Below are 23,916 nucleotides of genomic sequence, written 5' to 3' on the forward strand. Positions count from 1 at the left end.
AAGACTCTCTCAAGTCACCATGGAAACTAGAAGTCAAGAAAAGCTAGAAGGGCTGTTGGTGGTCGTATCTCCATAAAAAATCATTTGTATTTCTTCAATGTTAGGTATGGTATCCATTCTTTAACTCTCTTCTATTCAAGGAGTCCTTTCTAATGAATTTTCAAAATGTGTTTTCAACCCTAGTTTCGTTTATCTTCAACTCTAAATATGGGTCTTGCATGAAAACGTTTTTAATGACTAAATAATGATATTTCTAATTTTATTTGATGATTTTAAGGTTAAAACAATAATTAAATCATGATAAAGCTTTTCTTCAAATGCTTGCTAAAGAAATGAGTATAATGAGCATTTATTTGTATAGAATGAGGTTTGGTTTTTCTTGTATTGTCATTGTTCTTTAGCTACTTTCCTAAGAACTATATTATGATGAAATGTTGAGAAAATTTAGTAGGTGATGAAAGATTGGAGGGTATGGTTGGTTATGTTGTTTATTTTTAATTCTTAAATGCTATAGAGTGGTATGGTCCACCTTCTAGGTGGCGGTGTTTACTTGAATTGTATGAATGTGAAGTAACTTGTTTATTGTGAATGAGGCCATGAAGGCTTGTTAGGTTAAGTAGGATGATGATAAGGTTACCCTTGTTAAATGTGTCTTATGAAGATATTATATGAAGAATGTTCGAGTGTATGCTTAAATGAAGTTATTCTTGTTAATTATTTAAAAAGCTTGTTACGAAGTATGTTAAGGGTTACGTCTAAATAACATATATGTATATAATAAGTATGTAAGGGGTGTGATGTGATTAAGGACTGTGTAAGCATATATAGTCAATAAATGTATATGAAATGAAGCTTATATGCAATGTGTGCTCACATGTAGACACACACTCACACTGAAAAGAATATATGATGAGAGTTGAGATGAATTGTCTAGTAGCAACCTCACTAATCCTAATGAGCTATCTGAGATAGGTTTTAGGATGAATTCCCTTCGTGAGTTGAGATGTGGTATTCACTAGTTATCCTTGAGTTATAGTTTATAATGTTAAGAATTTGTGTTGAGTTATGCCCATCACCGGTAGGATATGACGTAGAGGTAGATTACACCTCGTGAGTTGAGATGTTGTATTTTCAATGTACCTCTTGAGATGAGTACTCCTCGTTAGTAGAGAATGAATTACTTAGTAGAAATTCCCTTATCCCTTAAGTATGTGCCCAAATAAGTCTAACTATTGGAAAAGCCATGTAAAAGCTAAGAAGCATGACCTTACTCTAGAAAAGTAAGGATCCCTCATTCGATAGGGGTTAATATCGGGATTTCATGTCAAGCTCTCATTGTGTTTGTCAGTTAAGCTGACCCTCACAAAAATAATTGATTGAACTAAGTTATCATGTATATTAGTGATGTTGTTAATGAATGTCGTGAATTGATCAACCTAAATAGTAACCATTAGGAGCACTAAATGGGAGTAGTAGTATGGGATGCTATTCCCACATTGCACTTAGTGTGACCTATATCTACTACGGGAGAAGAGTACTTTCATGAGATCCGTGTGAATGAAAGTTATGGTGTGATGTTATGGATGATTATTGTGATGTTCTTGAGTAAATGGAATCCATTAGGATCACTAAGTTCGAGTGGTTGTATAGGATGCTACTCTCACATTGCACTTAGCATGACCTATAATTTACATGAGTGTGTTTCATATGTTAGCCAAGGGAGTGGATTTTATTTTCAAATGAGGTAAGCCTAACATTGGGTCGTCTTAAGGGTCGCTTTGGTGTGCCCTGAAGGGTGTGTATGTATGATCCCTTCTTGTACCACCTTAGGGAATCTTAGGATAACCTTGGTTAGTGAAGCTTCAAAGGAAAACGAGTTCATATGACTTGGATTGTGCCATTAATTGTAAGGCTTTCACTAAAACTGTTCAAACCATTCATTGTAATGTTCATTAAAACTTACTGTTATGTTTTGGTAAGTTCACTGTAAAGTGTCTTTTGGTTTAAAAATTATGTGAATTTTAATCAAAGTGTTAACTTATGCCTATCATGTTAATTTGTATCTAAATTCATGAATGTTATACTTATTTGGAATTAAATATTATTTTACTAAAATGTCCCTTTTTACATGTTTTTGCATATGCCATACATAGTACATTATTAATACTAACTTCATACTTTTCTATACTACCTAAGTATAGGTTTGAATCAAGGTTTAAGTCTAGAAGGTAATTCTTTTGAAAGTCCCTGTCAATACAATGTGTATCCTCATATATTCCAGGGTATCATTTCTATCTTCTTAGTTCTCTAAAGTTAAGAATTATTATGTATTTGATTGTAAAGTAGAGGGTCGTGTCCCTAAGATTTTTTATGTTGTTTCTTATGTTTAGATTGTGTCGATCAGATTTATAAGTAATTATAGAAGATCCCTCTTTATATAAAATGTTCTTGAAAAGTTTTAATTCTGCACTACTTTACATGTCTTATGTAATGAATGCTACTAAAAGGGCTTTTATAAGACCAGAAAGGTTCAAGCACGCCTTACCACGATTCGAGGGTTCTCTATAACATCTAGGGGTTCATTCGGGTCATGAAAGTTTTGATGATTACCTTCCTCTTATTGAGTTCGACTACAACAATACTGGCATTCTAGCATTGAGATAGCCCCATATGAGGCACTATATGGGCGTAGATGTAGATCTCTTGTTTGTTTGTTTGAAGGAGGTGAAGTAGCTTTAATAAGGCCAGATTCAGTCCTTCATGCTACGGAGAATGTGCAACTCATTAGAGATAGACTTAAGATAGCCCAAAGCCGTTAGAAATCTTATGCAAATGTGAGGACAAGAGAAGTAGAGTTATAAGTAGATAATTGGGTTTTTATTAAAGTATCACCTATGAAAGGGGTGATGTGGTTAGACAAGAAAGAGAAGCTCAGTCCAAGATATGTAATACTATAGGATCATCAAAAGGGTTGGCAAGGTGGCATCTGAGTAAGAGTTGCCACAAAAACTAGGAACAGTGCACCCAGTCTTCCACATCTCGCTCTTGAAGAACTGTGTGGGTTACCCAGCCTCTACAGTGCCATTATAGTGTGTGGTGGTGAAAGATAGTTTTTCTTATGAGGATGTACAAGTTTAGATTCTTAATCATCAAATTAGAAGGTTGGAAAACAAAGAAGTCACATCATTCAATGTTGTGGAGGAGTCATTCCATAGAGGGATGTATTTGGGAAGCATAAAAAGCCATAAAAGCCGAGTATCCTCACCTCTTTCCTTCTGATTAAACTCCTTCTTGAGGTAATAGTTCCTCTCCAGTTTTTTTTTGTTATTCATGAGCGAATTAAGTCTTAGAACAATGTTCCCTCTATTTATTCTTGCATTTTTAGCGTATATGCATGTTCTTGGAACATAATCCAGTCAAAAACTCAGTTCCCAGTATTTAGTAGTAGGGGCTGCAACTTTCTCCATCTATTTAGCTAGTTTAGTATTTATTCGAAGAAGAATGTTCCCAATAAGGAGATAATGTAACACTTGTATCTAAAACAGACCATAAATAAGATTTTCAGAAATCTGTAGGTGATATTTCTCCATCTATTTAGCTAGTTTAGTCTTGATTTGAGGAAAAATGTTCCCAATACGGAGATAATGTAACACCTGTATCTAAAACAGACAAGAAATCTGATTTTCAGAAATCTTTAAGTGCAATCGACGGTTCACATCGACGGACCGTACTCTAATCTATTGCCCATACTGTCCATCCGTCACTTGAGTTTGAAGACCCCCAAAACATAGCCAAGAAAAATTTACAGAGTGTCGGTGTACGCATATACCTATGATCAATAAGTCAGACTACGGTCCGTAATCTGTGTCTATGGATCAAAACCCTATTTACCCAGGCTCTTACACAAACTACAAATGACTAACCCGGACCGTAGTCTCATCTACAGTCCGTAGGTTTGACCATACGTTTATTCTAGCAGACAGTAAGGGAAAAAATGTTGTTGGGTCAACTTCAAATGATCATAACTCTTAGCACAACATGAATAAGGTGGCCCATGCCCTAATAAATAACAGATAATTAAATTGGCATTCCATGGCCATCGAGTTTTCTAATATAAAACCTCCAGGTAAAAAGTTATGCCCGTTTTAGTAAAGGCCTATCGAAAAGACCCAACCCATAGACCCAAACGACGGACCTTCACATGAAGGACAGTGCGTCAGTCCAGGTCATCGTTTGGTTTGACAACAATTAATTTAGGGCCTGTTGTATTTTTCCCAATTTATTGAAATCCTAAGATAAGTCTGTTTTACACTAAATCATCAGATTTTTGTAAGTTTAAGCCTAGACACATAACTAGAACTTACCTAAGTCTAATTATTATATAAAAAAAATAGAAAGTTAGAAGCAAGAAAAAATTAAAAGGTCAAGAACCCTAGTTCAAGAACGCAAAAAGATGCCATCAGTTCAAGCCCCAAAATCTAAGTATTGGTCAATGAATTCATCACTAGGAATGTGGGATTTCACAAGTGGGTAACTTTCACCCATTAGATCCCTAGTTTTCAGTTAGCTCTTAATTCTCTTATCTTGAATAAGACTAGGGTTTCTAGAACTATAATACATCATCATAAATTAGTCAAATATATGTTCAAAATTTGATTGAAAAGTTATTATTCAGTTTATCACATGAATTTCAATCCCAACTATGTATTTCTTTAGTTGTTAAATTACACACGCTAGGTCATACATTTAAATTACTTCAGATATACATGCCTCATTTATTAATGCGTAATTATAAGATTAATTCTTGCATTCTCAGTTTGCACGCTCAATTTTTTTATATTCACTATTTACAGAAACCAAGTCATAATAAGTTAATTACATAATTAGTTGGGAGTAGCAAAATACCGAGTTGGACTAAATTTTAGCATACCTTATTAGTCCCAGAACTACTAGCTCAGTAGGTTATAAGTCCCCTCCGTGGGCATAAATTCAGTGATCATGTCAACATGTCTTTATGCCTCTGGTAGGGTATACTTGGTTCTCTCAATGGGATGAATGGATCAAACTCTACATTTAGCTCATTGGTTTTACTATCGATTATTAGTAACTCTCACAGTTAAGTCAGACTCTCTTGCATTAACCATATTTGTTGATCAGTAAGTATTATAAATTTGGTCATTGCATCTAGTTAGGTAAGAATTAAGTATGTCATGTTCAAAATATTATTCTCTCTTTTGTGCTTGTTCAATTATGCATAATTTGCGCTTTACTCTATCCTTTATGCTCAGAACCTTTCAAGTACTGACACATACGTGTACTACATCTTCTCGTGATGTAGGTTTATGTTCTTAGCATCTAGATCTCGCTTAGATCAAGTTTGGATCTCCAATTGTGCAGAATAAATGGTGAATCCTCATTCTCCGATGACAATAATCAAGAGTTCGATTTTAGTATTTTAGTCTTTAGTTTTAGTTATTGCTACACTTCGTTGGGGCTTGTCCTAGTATTTCTAGTGAGTTAGACGCTTATTTCAGACATAATTAGTTTAGCTTAATATTGATTTAATAACTTCTTCGTATTAAACTCATAAAGTTTCATATATCTCAGTTTAACATTTGATTATTCCCATTCTCTTCATCTTAAATTATAATTTAGCTTCCGCATCGGTTAGTTATCTTTCGTATGCTGATGATTATGCCAGTAGGGTTAGCTTGGGGAACACTTGTGGTCCTAGGTCCACTGTTTGCGTCTCCAGGATAGCTAGGCATTAAAACTTCACGCCTATATTTAACAATGATATGTGCAATTGCATACTGAATTGATGCCTATATCACCTACGAAATGTCACTTAACTAACGGACTATCTTCTTGGTCTGTGATTTGGGTCAGAGCCTGGTCTTTGGAAGGCCAACCTTCCATTCCTATGTACATATTAATGCCCTCAACATACGGGGCGTCGACCAGCTAACTGGGCGTTGATTGCTCGAGACCCTGGGACCTATTTAAGACTCACAAGTGAAAGCAGATTGATCAAGACCCTAAGACCGATAGTGAGGAGATTGCATTACTGCTATAAGTTTTCTATTCTTCCACACTCCGAGGCTCAACTGAAAGGAGGTCCACGCCTATAGCCAGGACCTTATCACCTCTACTATATTCTGAGGTTTCTCGGTATATATATCCCATATCTCGATCGCCAGATTTTTCTATGGTCATAGCCCTGATCATACTTGGGCGCTCAACACGGCTATGTTCAACAACAGGTGAGATATAGGGTGGAGTGGAGCCTTAACCAACAGTGTTGATAAGAGAGAGGCAGTGTTATTGTGGAATGTAAGGTACATTGGTGTATATGGAAAGCATGTGGAGTAGGTCACCACACCACAGTTAGGAAATACCAAGGCCACCCTAAATTTGGTAGCCAAGTTCTTTTTTTTATTTGTGCGGAATTGAGTCACAAACCAAGGCTAACAATTTTGTTACATGAAATAGGGAAGTGATGGTTTTAGCGCTGGTGGTAGGGCTAGAGATAGACTTTACCTGCATTTTTGTTACACCCTCGAAAATGAGCTAGGTTGACCTAGAGCCTAAAATGTGTTTCATTATTTTATAAAGCATCAATATGATTAATAATTGTGTTTATAGGCAATATATAAAGTTTGGAAGTGTTTTGAGAGCAAACGTCCAAGAACATCAAGACGTTCGGTAACTAGTTGAAGTTGAACTACTATATCATAGTGTTTTGTAGTGATGTTTTAGGTGATATTTTAAAGTCTAAATTCAGTACCAAGGGTTCCTACGGGTAGCCGAATATACAAAGGGTCGAAACGTCTTAGAATGGCGCCCTGAGGACCATCAAAAGGGTCCTAATGTGGACCCAAATTTAGACTGCCAAGCTTCCGCGCCAGCCTGTTTAAGGCAGTGGCCGCGGATCATACAGTTGTCACGCAGTGGGAAAAAAATTCTTGCCCTACAACGCGGGGCTTTCATGAACAATTATATACAAGAATTTTCGAAAAATAAGATTTTGAAGTGCCTACGCGACGTGCAGTTAAATCCTATATTTCTTTGCGTCGTTCTTAAGTAAAATTTGAGTTAGTTAATTGTCCAATAGATTTAGAGGTCTTTTGGGAAATTTAGGGTTGAATTATTGACGGTTATATGACCTATTTAAACCCCTAAACTCAGAAATCAAACCTAAAACCCTCATCTCAAAACAAAACCTCTCCATTCACTCTCTCCAAAACTCCATTGTTGAAGCTTTGAAGCTCCAAGGAAGAAAATAGGATTTTAAAACTTTTTCTCCATTAATATTGTGGTATTTCATCACAATAAAGGTATGGGTATTCTGAATTTCCCTTAATCCCTTATCCTTTTTATACTTTTCTTCATATTTTATTACTACCATCTTCTCTTGCACATTGATTAGTGATTTTCTTTCTTCATTATTTTCATCCTAGCTTTCAAACCTAGTTTTTGTTGTTGTTTTAATCCTTTAATTCTCTTTTATTAATGGTTTTGAAACATTGTATTTGATGATTTTAACGTAAAAACTCTATGAACCGATGAAAACCATGCAACTCTACTATCGACTATTTATGGGTTAAGTGATTGTGTGCCAATTATTATGAATTCTAGTGTAGTTTTCTTCAAGCTATTCAGTCATGTATGAATTGTATATGATTGATGCATAGGTTGTCTTAGATTGATAAATCTATTTTGAATTGACTTATATTCAATGATTATTATGACATTCATATCGAATTGATGATCATGGCCATGGGTAAGGGCCTTTTAGTATTGTATTGAATGATTTAGCTATGTATTGAAGTGGTGAGAAAGTCCTTTGATTGATGAATGTCTTTTGAAGGGTCAAATGAGTAAAACGACTTAAGTAAAGGTATTATAGTGAAAAAGAAGCTATCTAGGGTAGCATTAAGGGTTTTCTTAGGTAGACTTGAAGATGGTCTATGGGCGGCCTCTTCAGGTTTTGATGAAGTTAATTTTAGAGTAACCTTAGGTGGTGAGTATATGTTGAAAAGGGAATAATCTAATATCAGGTAGTCTTAAGATTTATTTAGGTGTTATTGAAGAGGGTGTATGGGCGGTCTCTTCTGGTCTTACTTTAGTAAATCTTTGTCAAACCTTTGGTAGGAGGGTCATATGCTATATGGTCGAAATTATAGTTGATGCTATATTATGGAATGTGACTACATGTATTTATGTGGACTTTTTAAAGTAACTTTTATACTTGTCTTATGAAGTTTTTCTCAAAAAGAGCATGTTTGATACTGAAGTCCATTTATAATGATTTTATGCATTAAGTCATTCTTTGTACAAGTATTTGTACTTATTCCATACTTTTTTTTATCAATGTCTAAAGGTGAAGCTGTCATTTGAGAGGAGACTCAAAGTTTATCTTAGATTAACATTTCATTAAAGAAAGAGTTATTGTGTCCTCACTAGATTCGAGGACATCATGATGTTTAGATTTCCTTATTGAAAGCATTGTAATTGACTTATCAGTTTTCTATATGTTGAAGTATGGGCTATAAAACTATATATTCTTATGTGTAAGATGGTGACTTTGAGACTTAGCCTTTCTTTATATTTTTCTATGATAGAGATATTTTGAAGCATTACTATTTCGTGTGAAAATTTTTAATGCTGCACTAGTTTCCATTTATGTATGCAATGAACAATCTCAAAAGTCTTGTACAAGACCAGCGATAGGTCAAGTACGTCGCGTTATAATTCAAGAATTCCCTAACTTCTAGGTGGTACTCTCGGGTTGTAACAAACTTTGTATCAGAGCATTGGTTATGAAGTATTACTTATAAATCCAAAAGTATCTAAAAGCCACGTCCAGTAGAATCTTGAACATCGGTGTGACTCGCGATATATCTAGGCATGAGAGGATATAGTACAATCGAGTTTCACTTTCATCATAAATCTTGTGTGGTGCCTAAAGATTTGAAGTTAAAGTGTATACTCCTAATCTTTTATCTTGTGTTTATAGAAGTATTTGTATAAGAAGAATGGCCACTAGAATATTGGATGAAGGAGAAGTGCAATAGGATGTTCCTGAAGGTAGACTAGCTTCACAAGGATTTCAAGTTCCACAAGATGATCAAGTTCCTCCCAAAGGTGATCACGTCCCTATTGGAGGTGAGGGTAATGGGGTATCGGTGCTTCCGCTGGTTATGCCTAATAGAGAGATTAGAGAGTCTCTCCATACTCTAGCCCGAGCTATGACTACACAAGTGAATAGAGACATCAGGCCTAGGGTTCATGATTTAGAAAGTACTATGGCCTCAAGATTAAAGTACTTAGTGAGGATGAATCCTCCTATTTTTCTTGGTTGTAAGATGGGAGACGATCCCCAACCCTTCGTGGATGAAGTGTATAACAGAGTGCATGCTATGGGAGTTACTTCTAAGAAAAAGGCGGAGATAGATTCGTACAAATTGAAAGACATTGCTCAAGTTTTGTTCACTCAACTAAGGAAGAATTCTTAGAAAGGTATTTTCCCCGTGAGAAGAGGGAGGTTATGGTTGAGGAGTTTATAAACCATAGGCAAGGTAACATGAGGGTTTAGTAGTATCCCTTAAAGTTTATCCTATTTTCTAAGCATGTTCTAACCTTGGTATCTAACTCTAGGGATTAGATGAGTATGTTCTTAACTGGTGTATCAGATATTGTTAAGGAAGATTTTTGTAGCTTTGCTCCATGATGACATGACTCTATCTAGGTTTACAATGTAAGCTCAATCCATAGAAGAGTCTAAACTAGGATGGAGACGTTGATGCTAAGAGGGGAAGAACCGATGAGAAACTTCAACCATAGTTTAAGAGGAGGGCTCCAATTCAACATAGTTCTAGTGCTCATAAGGCTAAATATCATAGAGGTGGTGGTTCTTAAGTTGTTAACCCAACTTGTGCTACTTGTGGTAAAAATTACTTTGGAAAGAGTTTAGCCGGTACTAGTGGATGTTTTGGTTGTTCTAAGGATGATCTTAAGGTGAGAGATTTCCCTACTATTGAAGCTAGAGGAAGAGTGGCCAAGGAAGTTCCTCTTGTTGCTCAGGACGGTGGTGCACCAAAGAGGAATCATTTCTATGCCCTCGAAGCAAAGAGAGGAAATTCGGGTGATGATACCGGTAAGATTTAGTTTCTCTTTTAATTGTTATGGGTTCCTTATAAGTGGGGGAGAATGGTCAATATATGGGTTGTAGATAGAATGCCATAATAGCATGTTGCAACTGTTGCATTGTGTTTAGGAGTCTTGTTGGAATTGAATTTAATTTATTCCATGAATTATGTGTTTCATAAAGTTACAATTATTTTGTCAAATGATTTTATATTGTTTTGTCTCTCATATTGTCATTCTTCCATCATAAATTTCATAAGAGTTTCATTTTTCAAAATTGAGCATGCTTCATTGTAAGTTCTTGGCAGTTTAGTGAATAAATTTTAGAAATTAAATTAAATCGTTCTCTTGTTGAATATTATTGTTACTTGTATATAATTTATATATATATATGCATTTTAATGAATCGAGAAGGAGTTCCGCTAAATAAGGAATGTGAGTCTTATTGCTTGATGAGTCGTAGATTAGTTCTATCTTCTTGTTGTTTTTTAGTCAATTCACTATGTGGAGTTTACCGTTCTTCGATATATGTGTATTTGAGTGGCATGGTAATATTCTGATAGTCTTCAGTTTCTTTTCCCTTGAAAGTGCCTAAAGAATGGCAATTGTCATTGGAGGACTAATATTCCCAAGTGGGGGAGTATTATTACACCCTTTAAAATGAGCTTGATTGAATTAGAGACTAACATGTGTTTCATGATGTTATAAAGTCTTTAATGGTTAATAATTGTGTTTATAGGAAGTATATTATGTTGGGAAGAGTTTGTAGGTGGAACGCCCAATGAAGTCCAAGACGTCCGGAAACTTGTCGAAGTTGAATTATTGTGTCGTAGTGTTTTGTAGTGATGTTTTAAGGCATCGTTTTAAGCTGAAATAAGGTATAGAGGGTTCCAAAGAGTATTTGAACATACTAAGGGTAAAAATGTCTGAGAACGATGCCCCGGGGACCTTAAAAAACAAAGACTGCCAAGCTGCCGCGCCAGCCTGTTTTAGGCAGTGGCTGCGTTTCGTGCAGCTTTCACGCAGGGGAGAAAATTCTTACGCTCCGACGCAAGGCTGTCACAAACTATTATTTCCAAGAAATTTTGAGAAATAGGATATGGAGGATCCTCCGCGATGCGCAGTAAACCCTAATATTTCATTGCATAATTTGTAAGTAAAATTTATGATGGTTAATTTGTCCAATAAGTGTAGGAGTATTTTTGATTATTTAGGGGTTAATTATTGAATGTTATAACACCTATTTAAACCAATACACTCACCAATCAAAGCTAAAACCATCATCTCAAATGAAGCCTCTCTATTCACTCTAAACAAAACTCCATTGCTGAAGATTTAAGGCTCCAAGGAAGAAGATATGATTTTTCAAATTTTTCTATGTCAATATTGTGGGATTTTCATCTCAATTAAGGTATAATTATTCATCTTTGAATTCTCTTTCTTCAAGGAGTCAATTCCAATGATTTTTCAAAGATCATCAGAACATGAATTCCCTAATTCCTTATTTAGCCATGGGTGCTTGCATTGATGGTTTTAAAATATTGTATTATGAATGAATTGAATTTAATTTGATGATTTTAACATAAAAATGTATGAACCCGTTTAATTCAAGAAAGAGTTTGTTTGTCCTTACTAGATTTGAGGACATTATGATGTTTATATTTCCTTAGATTCATTGAATTTTATGATTTTTGTATCGAATTGATGATCTTGGCCATGGGTAAGGGCCTTTTTGTATTGTATTGGAAGATTTATCTATTTATTGAAGTGGTGAGAATGGATTGGTGGTACGTTGTCGTAATTCTCTTTAGTTAATGGAATTTAGGTGTTGAATTATGTTGTAATTGGTATGGTCCACTTATGGTGGCGGTTCAATGTTCTTTACTTGGGAATTATATTACCTCGTCGACATTACTTTTGAATTGTATTGAACATGGCCTTGTCGATATTACTTTATGAATGTCGATAATATCATGTAAAAACTTGATTATGAGAAATGTGAAGGAATATGTTTTAACTGTATGTGTTTGAGATTAAACTTTTGTAATTGACGATATGTGATTATAATAGATTAGGTGATACGTCTAGTTGTTTTACTACTGTGCATTGATAGGTTTACTTAATTATTCCTCCATGATACTTGAACATTATTGTATATGTGACGTGGAGATGATGTGTCTGTCTTGATAGGTAGACTATGTCCGTTACTTGATACATAAAGAATATGAATGTGAATATCTTCACTTTGTAGGCTTATACACCTTTGTCTTGTATGTGTATGGATGAATTTTGAATGAAAGTCTAGGATCCGTAGAATGAAGAAATGGTACCTTCCTAACTATGACTAATATGTACAACCTTCTATATAGAAAAGAAGGTAAAGAATAAGCTATCCTTATAGACCATTGAGTGGCAGCCTTAGTACACCCCATGTTTTGTCGTTGAATTATTATTAGGTAATGACTAAGAGATTGTACCTTTACATATGCTCTAATGGGAATGAGCGTTACACTATGAGAACAAAGGCTAACACTGAGTTAATATGTTATTGTTTGTATCTCTACTTGAGAAAAAGACTAGAGTGCAATGTATCTCTACTTCAGAAGGAGACTAGATTGCATAAAAGGCCTCGATATTCCTTAACCATGTGCCTACACTTGGCAAGCATAAAACCCTCAATTGAATTCGGGTAGACTTCGGATTCCATGCCTAGATGAAATGGTCTATGTATGTTATTGCCTACTTTCATCATGTTGGATACATTCTAGTGTTGGATAAGTACTACAAAGTTTAGGTAGTGGAATGGGAGACTATCTCGATATTGCACAACATGACTTTTAAGATGCTAGTATGTGAGTCCCTAGGTCTTCTCCAAGACCATTATATGAAAGTCCTTTATTGATGAATGTGTCTTGAAGGTTAAAATGAATATAATGATGAATTATAATGTGAAATTAGCCTATATACTTTGTATCACATTGTGATCTAAAGATGAATTGCATAATAGAGATGCAATCGTCCTTGTTATCTTATTAGTTATCATGATGTGATGATGTTACTCCCCCAAGTTGGTCTGAGTTATGGGTTGATGGTAAGACCTTGATAATAGACTATGTGGAAGACTTAGTAAGTCTTAGAATATCTAACTTTACTTCCTATTGTGAATAATTGTTGTGAAGTCATGATATTACATTTGTAGTGTGCCTTATATTAGGATTATAAGCTGGTATGATGTTGAATTTAAATCTCTTGACTATGTTATGAGGTTTATTAACGCATACATTCTATAAGGATGTGAAAACTATCAATGTGACTTTAGATGTTATGAAATGTTAAAGTGTTAACCCCACTTATATGAATTGCGATGAAAGGACTTATATTCATCAATTCTTTTTGAGCTGTTGTTGATGATAATTATACAAGGGGTAGACCATATGATTAAAACTAAGTTATAATTTTTAATAAACACTCAAAGACATTTAAATTAAGGTACCTAGCGTTGCACTGAGTGATCTTGTAGGTGAGGGAGTGACACTTTCCCAAGTAGGGAAGGTAAGGTTCACTACAGTCTTCACGGGGTGGATAGCCTCATGACCCAATATAGGGTGTAGATATTTCTGTGGTCCCCTAAGATCAATAAACTATGTTGCCACTATAGGATACTAGCTAGTGGATCCACCTAGAAATCTATATTAGTAGAAGGTTTTTACCTAGTCCGGTAGAACACCTTCCATGGGTGTAAGGTCTTATAACGATGGATTCCACAATTAACTCATGTGGTCTATGTCGGTTAAAGCGAGTGTTCCCAAACCTAAAATTAAATTATGAAGTATGGACTAACTAAAGTGTATTGAGTGGTTTGATTTAGCCTAGGTAGGTCTATAGGACCCTACCCATTCCTTGCACTAGTTTGCCTTGATGGGTGCTTTGGAAAATTAATATTATGTATATGGATGGTGTTAAATGTAAATAATTTTATTTGACGATTATCATTCTTATGAAAATGCAAATGGTCCTAATGGTTTTAATTACTAAAGATATGAATTTATGAATTTTTGATTTGTTACCTTACTTTGCTATTTGGTTGTTGTGTGACTTTATTAGGTAGGGTTATGGGGCTTTAATTGGTCATTCCACATGTGACCCTATGTGAATTTATGATCTGTTACCTTACTTTGCTATTTATGTGATAATTTTTAATCATGCTTGTCATGATATTACTGGTTGATAGAGTATACGATATTATGGGTTCAAGCATGTTGATATACATTGGACTTCTTCAATTATTGAATGTGCACAAGTTCATAAAGGAGTAAAATGGCATGAATTAACTAAAAGGCCCTTTTTGTATGTTTTGCTTGTGTATGTACATAAGATCTCATACTTAGTTTATGCGGAGTACTAACCACATTTTCTTCCCTTTTTCCTAAACATTTTAGGTTTCAGTCGTTTAAGTGTTCTCGAATGCGTCATTGTTGAAGGCTTTGATTTTTCCTTTCATCCAAGTATCATAGGTCCTCAACTCTCAAGGGCAATTCAATCCTCTAGCTTTGTATTTTTCTCTAAGCTTATTTACTCTATCATTCATTTCCTTGTTATTTGAATATTGTACTTTTGTACGACCTATACATGGTCTTGTTGAATTGATGTAAGGGTTATGCCCACATTGTGGTATTCGTTTAGATGTTATTGGAGGAGATAATCATTGAAATTTTATTCCATATTTTTTTATCTGTATGAGCAATAAAAGTACAAGGCTATGTAACCTTCCTATATGAATGGTCTATGTTTACTCGATATAAATATATATTATGTGTATTTACGGTTCTATGTAAACCTCCTAGTAGTGATAATAAAAGTTCTAAATTTTTCCTCACTTTTAAACCTATGAATGTAATGACGTGAAACTAAGAGGCTAGTCTTAATCCTTCAAAAGGACAACGACACATGTTACGTCTAGGGGGTAATCCCGGAGATGACAATCTTTTTATTTGAGCATGACGTTGAATATCGTTGAGTTATGTCTCTCTCTCTACAAAGTCTATGTAGGTTTGTATTCATAATTTTGAAGCGCTCCACACTTATGAGTAGGAGCCTAAATGACGCTTAGGAATAACTCTTTTTTCTTGTCAATCTTATTTTATGCAAATATAATATACTTATGGTGTTATTTTTCATCTAATCCTATTGTTGTCCTTATATGAAACATGGACAGTCGATGGAATGCGGATCGAAGACTTGAGGAAGAAGTTGCTTATGTGGGAGATCTACCCCATGATGAGCAAGTTCCTCCACTTGAGGATAATGCTAATGTTGATCAAGCCCTGGCTAACCCTCCACCTATGACAGAGGCGGAGATGACGGCTATTCATGTCCAAATGTCCAAAGCCATGACTACTCAATCACAAGCGCAACGATTAAATTCAAAGTTATGACAGCCCAAGCCACGTGAGGTTGCACCTAGGGTTCATCAACCAGTTTCTACTATAGATTCCCAACTAAGGGACTTAACTCTAATGAATCATCCTATCTTCTATGGATCGAAGGTTCATGAAGACCCGCAAGAATTTGTTGATGAGGTATACAAGATACTTTATACTATGGGTGTGTCTACAAGTGAAAAGGATTAGTTGACCATGTATGCCCAAGCATTGTATGTGCAATGGAGAAACACTAGACCACTTCGAGGAGGTCCGGTGACTTGGGAGATCTTCAAGAAGCCATTTGTTGACCGGTTTCTACCTAGAGAGATGAGCGAAGACTAAGTGGTGGAATTCATTAACCTCTGCCAAGGGGGTATAAGTGGTCATGATTACACCTTGAAGGTCATCCAATTGGTTAAATATTCTCCTTCCTTTGTCTGCAATCCTAGAGACGAGATGAGTCGATTTGTTAAGCGTGTATCAGATGAATTGCAAAAAGAATGTCAATCAGTAATGTTATATGGCAATATGAACATTTCCTGTTCTATGGTGCATGCTAGGAGGACGAATGAGGCTAGATCTAAGAGGAAGGATAGGGATACAAAGAGGGCAAGGTCCTTTGAGGGTGGACCCATCAAAGATATTCAATTTAAGGAACCCATCAAAGATATTCAAAAAGGGTTTTCAAAATCCAACTTCTTTATTCTTTGACTCTAAGTATGGGTCTTCGCATGAAATGTTCTAATAATTCATATGCGTTGTTCTTACTGTTAAATGATGTCTTTAATTACAAAATCTAAATGAAACAATATTTGTACTTCTATCAACTATTAAGCTTATGAAATGGGTTTAATGAGCATGACTTTGAAATGTGAAAGTTGTATTTTGTGATGGTTGTATTGTTTTTTCGCTACTACCCTAAGGGATAATTTATGATGAATTATGGGATAAATTGTGAATAGATGGTGAAATCTTGGATGAAGGTTAAGTTGGCTAAATTGTTTAATCCTTATTGTTAAAAGCTCTTGAGTGATATGGTCGACCTTTGGTGGCATTGTTTATTTGAAATTCATGATTATATTGTATAGATGTGTGTATTTTGAAAGTGTCCTTGAAGTCATATAAGGTTAAGTGAAATGATGTTTATGATTTTTTAAGCATCATATATCATAGAAGATTGGAGTGTACATCTTGATGATAGTTTTTCTAAGTGAAAAATATGATCATGTTAAGCATGCTAGTGTGTAAAATATGAATGGTGTGCTCACACACTCATAGTACGAATGGTGTGCTCCCACATTCATAGTACGAATGAATGAATGATGCTAATGAAAGAAATTGGGAGTTTTGGGGTGAACGCTCATAGTGAGTTGACATGAAGTGTTTACTAGAAACCTCACTACCTCCCAAAAGCATTCTAAGATTGGTTGAAGGATAGACACTCGTTGTGAGTAGAGATGTGGTATCAAATAAGTATTGGTTGACCTATAGTAATGAATGTTTAAGTCTCCCCGGGGGAGTTATGCTAAGCACCGAGAGGATTTGAAGAAGTGGTGGGTACACGTTCTAGGTAGAGATGTTGTACACAACGCACTTCTTAAAATGAGTAATCCTCGTTATCAATAGAATGAGTTACTTAGAAACAATCTCCTTATCCCTTAATTGTGTGCTCGCATAGGTGTATCTATCAAAGATTCCATGTAAAGGCTAAACGAATGACCTACCTTATGCAAGTGGGGACCCCTCATCCAATAGGGGTTAATATAAGGATTCTATAACTAGTTCTCATGTTCTATGTTGGTTAAAGGTATCCCCCACAAAAGAATGTAATCAACTAAGTATTCTAAAAAGTGTACTACTAATTCTTTGTCTTCAATATATGAAAGTGTTTTTATGTAATGAAATCTAGCTATGCCACTTAATATCTAGTGTTAAGAGAGCATGTTAAAGTTATGTATTGTATAGTGAAGTTTATGAATGACTAATGTGGTGTACGTAACCTCATGGAATCCTCAAGAAACACAAAGTGGGAGTAGTAGTATGGAATGCTATTCTCACATTGCACTTTGTGTAACATGCAAGTCCACTTGGGGAAGGGCACTTATGTGAAGTTGTAGATGCAAGTATGTTTCTCTAATGTCTAGGTATGATATGTGTACTTGTTAATTCAATGAAGTAATACTATAATGGAGAGTCTTGAAGGTCATTTGGGTGTGTCTTGAAGAAATTTTATAGGTGGTTCCTTCATGTCTTACCTTATTGATTCTGAGGATAACCTTGGTTAGGGAATCTTGTATGAAGTGAGTTCACTGTATGTGTTTCTACGTAATGAATTAAATATAATATTTTGATGGGTTCACTATAATGTGCATTTTGAAGGTTAAGTTATGCAAGTTCTATCCTATGTGCTAAATAATATCTATATGTTGTTTTGCTTCTATAATCATTTAATTAATTGGCTTGAAAGCTTATTTCTACTAAAACATCCTTTTTCCATGTTTTTGCATATTCCATACTCAATACAATATTTGTAATAACCCCATACTTTTCAATACTCTATAAGAAAGTTTGGAGGAAAGAAGAAGTCTAGAAGCCAAAGCTTGGGAATCTACTCTCTCAAGACTAAGTATGTCCTCATATATTCGAGGACATAGTTCTAATTCTTAGTTTCTATCATTAAGACTTATTAAGTATTATTTCAATGTAAAAGGTTGTGTCCCTAAGATATTTATTGTGTGTCTTTATATTGTCTTCTGACAATTAGACTATCCTTTAGTATTTATAAAACTTGTTTATGCTTAGTAATATTTATAGGTAAAATTTAAAATGGTGCACTACTTTTGGTGTATTATGTAATGAAAGGTCAAGTATACCATGTTCCGACCTAAGGGATTCCCTAACTTCTAGGGTGTACTTGGGGGTCGTAACAAGACTGTCATCCTGGTAAGATGTTTGGGTCAGAGGCTGGCCAACTGGGAAATCTTGATCCCCAGCATAAGTGTCAACCTACTCCACTAACCAACAGGGCGTCGACAAGCCTACTGGGCGTCAACTCCATCCATAGGTGATGTTTGTTTGACAGATTTTGGCTCACACCATGGATTTTTCTCATAGACCCCTTTGTTTGTTCATGGGGAGTTTTTCCCAGAACATTCAAACCTTAATATAGTCGTGCACATTTAGGAACCCCTTACTTCAATTTCGACCAAAATGAACACATAAAACTCAACGAAACACACTAAGACACACCAGAATGTTTCGATGCAAACCTTTGAAAGTCATGTATTTTTTTGGACGTATGACCTCCAAATTTTACACACTACCTCCTAACAATATTTAAACTCATTTTAGGACTTCAAAACATCAAGACACAAGCTATGCTCTAGTTTCACCTATGTCTTTTTAGAGGTGGTAAATCGATGTGGTACGCGAGTAATCCTTAGTTGATATACCAGCCCGAGCTATTTATAGTTAGTGTACTGGTTTGGTACCCTATCCTAACAAGAATCACAAATTATCATGCACAATAACATATAACAATGAGAAATACCACTTAAAAACCACAAGGCACAATAGCAAGTTCATTGAATGATATTATATGCATGATGTCGTTTCGTATGACTCCCTACTATGCATTGCACAAATTATACTACTAGTCGTAGACATGTATACATACATAAAAATGAAACATAAAACCATGACCTCTATGCCTAAATGAATATTTAGACACTTCTGAGTCCTTACTAGGTGATGCTATTGGGTTCTTTGGTAGCTTTTACAATGGTGACCTTCGGGAGGAATCCTGAATTCTTTTGTTAGTTTCATTATCATATAATATACCCATCACTCTTAGAGGTGTATCTTTCAATTATATATTTAAATTTCCACACGAGTTTTTCTTTTAGGCTAATGGCTAGTTAGATATTAGGTAGATATTCACTTTAGGATATTTCATTTCTTACGTTGTGTGTTTCTTACATAAGATCGCTCTTCTTATTTCTTTTATATAACTTCTAGTTATTCACTTTTCCACTCTTCATAATTTTTTTAAATCTCAAAGCCGAATCTCCCTAGTATGTTTTTTTGGTATTATATTACAATTTATATCTACTTTTGTGATACATAAATCTGCACCAATTTCTAACATTTATATAGTGCCAATTGCAACACAACTTTTATAGGAGGCTGAGTTTGTGATCTAATTAAAATGTTTTTCACGACCCATGGGTATCCCAAGATGTAACATGGCGAATAGACCCCTGGGGTACTCCATATAAGCCACTTAGTCCTCATAACATAAATAATAGAACTATAAGAGTTAAAACACATTTCAAGTCTGAATTTTTCATATATGAAATAGGAAGTCTAGACATTAGTCACAACATAACCATATATTATAATGTTTTAACAAAATAGGGCCAAGGTCATAAAACATGTCCCAAAAGGGAAATAAATCAAAAAAAGAACAACACTACAAAAAGGTGTCCTCGACAACGAGGACTCACCAACAAACTAGGATCATATACAAGGCCAAGCATTCTCCACTAAAATGATCACCTCGACAACCGGACCCTATACTTGGGGAAAATGTAAGAACTGTAGGTGTCAGTACAAAAATGAACAAAGTACCATAGTCATGCAAAAAAACATGAAAAAAGATATTTCATTTGATATCATGCAATTTCCCAAGTTTAAACATCATCATAAAGATAGTGGAGCATGAGTCATAATCATAGTTAATACATAGATTAGTATAATATAAGAGAAACATTTCATAAATAACTTCAAGCATACCAGTGCACTTTATGGATATGAACACATAAATCTCTTCCAAGCTAAGTAAACCCATTAAAACCATCATACATATCCATCATCCTTAAGACCTTGTGAACGATCAGAGGAAAGATTCTTGAGTAACAATAGTTCTTAATTCATATTCTTGTTTGTGATGTTGTGAACATAAGCCATAACCAACATGAGATCATGTGAGATATACATAATCACCCATTGTTACCTAGACAAAAAAGTATTGTCTTACTTATCTAACGTAAGACCAAGGTTTATTTTGTTAGATTGATCCACTAGCTCAATATTCTACAAGGGCACACAATTTATTAGATTAAGGAGATCGTTATTACAAACCCAACTGTTCAATTGGTGAAGCTTCCATCTTGAGAGATTGCTTATAGGACCTCAACATTCTCTTGAGATAGTTTCCATCTCATATTCATTATTTACTCAATTCTAAGAATTATTCCCATTAAGTATTTGTTAAATCAAAACTTTTTTTATGGAGGGATGTCTATGACAATCAACCTAACTTATCTCATAAGGATAGATCTTGTATCATGGGTAAGAATAACCTTTCCCATTATGTCCACATGTAAGTATTAGATTCAATTAGGTGAGGAATCCTTTCAGCTTAGAACATTCATTATGTGAGAAAACATTTCACATAATTTTCATTGTTTATCATGAGAATAGTCTTCGAATCAAGACAAAAACACTATCATAATCATGGAAACTTTATTCTCCAACTGTTCTTAAAGCATTTTACATAGATTTGATTATGCATAATCCTCATACCTTTTCCATATAAAGTCATAGATCATATAAAGTCAACACTTACAAAATTTAATACATTAGACATGCATATCATCATACTTCAAGTAACCCTATCACTACATGCATGATTTCATAGCATTGATCTTTCATCAACAAAGACCCTTATCACAAAATCATAATTAAGAAATGTGGGGGTTTGTTCAATTACTTTTAAATGATGATATTTTATCATTTAATAATAAATTATTGTGAATTATAGTCCTATCATGTTATTCCTTGAGTAATTGATATAGACTATGACTTTGTCCTAAGATTCTATCTTAAGCTATGAACAAGAAATGGATTGTGATGTAGTGCTTCAATTAGACTTGTTATTATATTTGTTATCGTGGTGTGGTGATATTAAATTATTATTGGGTATATTCAAGGGTAAATGGTAATACCTTGATGATAGATTATAAAGGATACTTGTTAAGTCTTGTGATCTATACTTTTTACTTCAATTATAATTCGTGATGGTTATGTGATGATGTTGTATTGGAGTACACCTTATGTTAAGATTTATAGATTTTGGATGATGTTGAATTAAAATGTCTTGACTATGGTTTTTGAGGTGTTGGCTAAGATGTAAACTTTATCAGGATGGTAATGATTTACCAATGTACCTTATCATGATGTGAATAGTTATTGTGCTAGCATCACTTATATGAATTTGTAGTACAAGGAAAATACGCATACCAATTTTTATTTAGCTATGATGATGACGTTTATCCAAGGGATATACCCTATGCCCTACATTGAGTTATGATGATTAATAGAGGTATTAAAGACGCTTCAAAAAGGGGATCTAACATAGAATTTTGTGAACTAGAGTGAAGAGCGTCCCTTCCCACATACGGAACGTAGGATAACTAATAAACTCTTGAGATTGGAGACTATAATGCATGCAGCATAAATAGGGTCCTGATTATATCTCCTAGTTCTTGAACTATGTTGCCCCTATAGAAATACCAGCTAGTGGATCCAAGTAGCTGCTATCTTTATGTTTTTCTACTACCTTTGCAATAGTCCACCTTCCTTTTGTGTAGGGTTCCAGGATAACGGATTCCATATTAGATGTGGTCTAGGTCGCCTAAGGCAAGATGTTCCCCAAATAGGGGTACGAGACTCTACCTATATATATATATTTAAATAGATAGTCTTAACGGAAGTCTTAGGAGGATGTTGTTATGTATGTATATGCTTGTAAATGTAAATGATATGTATATGATGATGTTACATGTTAATGACAATATGTGACATTGATTACTCTAATGAACATGTAATTGGTCTCTATTGCTAAAGGAGGATGATATTATGTACTCTTAATATTATGATACGGTAAGGTGGTCATTTATTATAGTTCTTGCTAGGTTTATTTGATTAAGTTAGATTATGGGGCTTTGCTTAGTCATTGAACAAGTGGACTTAAAGAGGGTCATGAGTTCTCGTGTTGCATTGGGTATGTTTAAATGTACTCTTATTCATGCTTGTGTCGTTATGACATGATAATAGAACTACTTTGACTATGTGTTCAATTATATGATATGCATGCTGACTTGACTAGACTTTGTATTGTTGGTCTTGTGATGTATATGTGTATGACTTAATGAATATGTCTTATTGATTGGTATGGTCTTATTGAATGTGGATAAGGCTTTTCAAAGTAAATTGCACACCTTGATGAAATTTCCCTTTTCTTAGCATGATTTCATGATATGTGTACATATGGTCTCATACATATTACAAGTGATGTACTAACCCTATTTTCTCCCTTCTCTCAAATATTTTAGATTCTAGTCATTTATGTTCTTTTGAGACGACTTTGAAGAAGGCTTAGCATTCTCAATCATCCAAGTGGGTAGGTCCTTACTTTTGAAGGGCAATGCCAATATCAAGCTTGTGAAGTGCATATAGTTTTAAGACTCTAATGTTGTTTCCTTTTCTTTTGAGTATTAAACAGTGTATGACCTATATGTGGTCTTGTTGTATTGATTTATGGGTTAGGCCCAAATTATTACACTGTTCTTAGATGGTTATTAGATGACACATGTTTTTTAGACGATCTTATATTTTATATATGTCTATGTGAAGTTAAAGTAGAAGACTAAGTAATCTTCCAATACGAAAGGTCTATGTATACTCGATATAATTATTATATGTATATAGAGGTCTATGTAAACCTCCATGTTGTAGTAATCAATAGCCTTAAAAATTTCCACATTTTGAAACTATGAATGTAATGATGTAAGATAAGAGGCTTGTCTTAGTCCTCTAAGCGGAAAACGACGTTTGTTACATCTAGGGGGTGCTCTTTGGATCTGACAAACTTTGTATTAGAGAATGAGGTTTAATATCATCAAGTCAATGTCTCTCTCACCCACGTCTATGTAGGTTTTTATTCATAATAGTGAAGCACGCCATACTTATGAATAGGAATCTATGTGATGCTTAGGAATCTCTCACTCTCTTGGAAGTCCAATATCATGCCTCAAGAGTTTAGCTTTATGTGCTTTTAGCATCTAATGCTGTTATTTTTATTATAGGCAGTGAGTACTTGAAGGAACGCAGCACGAAGACTTGAAGATGAGATGGAAAATGCGGGAATTCCTCCCTGTGGTGATCAAGTTCCTCCGCTTGAAGAAGATTTTAATGATAACCAAGCCATGGTCAATCCTCCTTCTTTGATTAATAGTGACATAAGGGCTTCTCCTTTATAAATGGACTAAGCTCATGACAA

The sequence above is a fragment of the Solanum lycopersicum genome, chromosome 6 (assembly GCF_036512215.1).
Source record: "Solanum lycopersicum chromosome 6, SLM_r2.1".
NCBI lineage: Eukaryota > Viridiplantae > Streptophyta > Magnoliopsida > Solanales > Solanaceae > Solanum > Solanum lycopersicum.